This window comes from Narcine bancroftii, chromosome 1, assembly GCF_036971445.1.
Source record: "Narcine bancroftii isolate sNarBan1 chromosome 1, sNarBan1.hap1, whole genome shotgun sequence".
Classification (NCBI taxonomy): domain Eukaryota; kingdom Metazoa; phylum Chordata; class Chondrichthyes; order Torpediniformes; family Narcinidae; genus Narcine; species Narcine bancroftii.
The window spans coordinates 282690924-282694247 of record NC_091469.1 but is presented as its reverse complement, the minus strand read 5'-3'; positions in this window follow the sequence as shown (position 1 = coordinate 282694247).

Here is a 3324-nt window from a genome sequence, read left to right as displayed (position 1 = left end):
TAGAAGCGGATTCCAGGTTATTTAAACATATGCTGCCAAATTTCTCCCAAATTAACCTCTAACCTCATACGTTTTGGAGGGTGAGCGGAAACAAGAGCACCCAGGGAAAATGAACGCAGACACGGGGAGGCAGTGCCGGATTCGAACCTGTATTAGCGTTGTGCTAACCGCTACACTAACTGCCGCCCTCCCTTAGTTTTGCAAACATTTGCTAAATGCTCATATATTGCTAGTCTAAAACTTATTTCCTTGTTATATGAATGAGTATAGTTCTCCAATGTTTATGGAGCAGTTAAGAGGGATTAAATATTTAGATATGAATGGAAGTGAAATGATTGATATGCTCAAATAAACTATGTAATCTTGCCTTGTTTTAGCAAGGACTTGACTGCATCACAGTTGACAGAGTAATTGTGTTAAGTATCATAGAACCTCTTCAACTGGTCTTGGCATGACTGCATGATAGTACTTTGTTTTTCAAGGAAGCAAAGAAACCCTAGAAGATCTTTACACTTTAAACACTCATCAAATTCACCAAGTACTTCTTTTTAAACAATGGGCCAAAATTCAAGAATTATCACAGTTTATACCACATGTGCTTCCTTTTTTTGAACATTTTTTTTGTTTTTTGCAGGATATTTTATATACATTTCAGGTCTCCTGTACTGTGGCAACTCTGAGATGCAAGAATTGGCTTGAGGAAGGGCTCAGGCCCGAAAAATAAGTTATATATCTTTACTTCCTCTGAATGCTGAGTTCCTCCAGCATTTTTGAGTTTTTAATGTGAGAATTGTGTCCACCTTGAATGAACAGCAACCATTTTACTGAGGTTCGACCATCACAAAGTCCTGAGAGGCAGGGAAAAAGATTTTTAAAAAACAGAAGTGTCTGCTTCACTGCATACTTTACTGATGTATAATTCACTCCAAAGAGTTTTACAGCTAATTGTCAGGAAGATTATTGTGGTGCGAACCGATATAATTTGTCATTGCATTACCTAGCACCCTCAGGGCAATGCCTCTTTCTTGCTTTATATGTTATTAATTCACAGAGCTACACCATGGTTCCTATTTTACTGAGGGATGCATAGACTAAACCAAACTTAATCACCAGAAACAGATGCAGTGCATCTCTGCCACAACACCCACCACAGGCAACCACTCATGACACATGTGTCTGGTATACCATTCGATTTAACAGTAACTAACATCTCCCTGTTTGAAACAGAAATTGAGTGTGGGCATTGAGGATTTTGAATGTACAATTGGATAAGTAGTCATATATTTAATGACAGGCTCTCAGACAAAGCGTTTGAAGTGAAACATTAGTCAGTGTATTCGAGCTGAGGCGTTTCCTGTGATCTTAGCTCTACAAATCTTCATCACGCAAACAATAATGTAGGAGTTCTTACTCTTTCCTTCCCGAATTTAATCCTCAATCAACAGAGGCCAGGGGTCCTTTTCCTTAGAGTGAGTTTGACAGCAGTCATTCCCCATCCCCAAGGGGCTTTTGATGGGTTCAGGTTATTCCACTATATAAAGCATCGTCCAAGCTTCATCGAATCCAAATGCAAACAGAATGAAGCAATGTGTTTCTGGTGGATCCCTCCAGCTAAGGATACTCTAAAGTGCCTTACAGCCACTGATGTGCCTTAAAGAAAGTAAGAGCAGGTTCTAATGCAAGTAATGGCAGGCATTTAACACACAGCATGCTCCCACAATCACTGAATAATCGACATACTTGTGTGATGCTTCAGAAGTAATTATTGGAACAAAATATTGGGTGGCATGGTTGGCGTAGCGGGTAGTGCAACGCCTTTACAGCACCAGTGATCGGGACAGGGGTTTGAATCCCACACTGTCTGTAAGGAGTTTGTATGTTCTCCCCGTGTCTCCCAGGGGCTTCATTTTCCTCCCACCATTCAAAACGTACCAGGGGCTGTAGGTTAATTGGGTATAAATTGGGCAGCACAGACTCATGGGCTGAAATGACCTGTTACCATGTTGTATGTCTAAATTTTTTAAAATTAAATTTTAAAAATTTTAAACTTTTTTTTTAAATGGGCTGGGGGAATTAAAGTGTGAGGGTGAACAAGCATGGCCTAGTTATTGGGAGAGAGGACAGTAATTAGGAGGAGTCGATAGAAATTAATTTAAAAGGGGCCAAAGGGAAATTGAGGAAGATGCTTCTCACTTAACATGTGTTTGGGTCTGGCTGAATGGGTGGTGGAAGCAAAAATCCTCATCACATAAAAAATGAGCACTTGAAGAGCTGGCAGAGTTATGAACCAAGCGCAGAGAATTGGGATAATCTGAAGCAAACTTTGGCTGGCATGGACAAAATGGGCTGAATGGCCTCCTTTCATCATGTATTACACATTCAATTAGCAAGAATGATTCTGTCTTCTTTACATAAGTGCAAAGAGATTAGAACTGAGATAGAATCCTGGCTTAATATCACTGACATTCTTTGGGATTGGCACATTGAGTAGGCCATAGACTATAAGATACAGGATCTGAAGTGAGCCATTTTCACCATTGAGTCTGCTATACCATTCTATCCTGAGCTAATCCATTCTCCCATTCATCCTTTCTCCCCTGCCTTTTCTCCATAATCTTTGATATCCTGACAATTCAGATGCATTTTAGTCTCTGCCTTAAATACACCCAATCACCTGGCCTCCACAGCCGCCAGTGGTAACAAATTCCAGAGGTTCACCACTCGAAATTCTTCCATATCTCTTTTTTAAATGGGTGCCCTTCAATCCTGAAGGTTGTGCCCTTTTGTCTGAGACTCCCTTACCATGGGAAACAACATTGCCACATCTACTTTGTATTTGAAATGCTTCTATGAAGTTCCTCCTCATTATTCCAATTTCCAAGGAGTACAGTCAAAGAGTGACTGTGTAGATTTTCACATGACCAGAGTGGGCCTTGAATCTGCAGCCTTCTGACTCAGACTGCACACTGAACCAAGGGTAACAACCAGATGGTGAAAAGTCATGAAACTTTAATGTTAACTCTGTGCAACTCTCCGCTGATGTTGTCTGACCTTCTAGTTACAAATCACCGGCATTGACAGCTTAAGTATCTATAAAGACTGGAGTTTTTGAGTCCTGGATTTGTGAGGGTAGTGATGGCAAGCACAACTCCCAAATAGCTTTGGGTGCAGACAGCTTCCAAATTGCTTCAGAGCTTTGGAACCAGGGGCTGAGGAGAGTGACTTAGAAGCCTTAAAGTAAGGATAAATTAGATTTGATGGCTTTCATGAGTCTTGGAGGTAAAAATGTAATGTCTCTTCAATGTCACTTTTATTTCAGTTTAA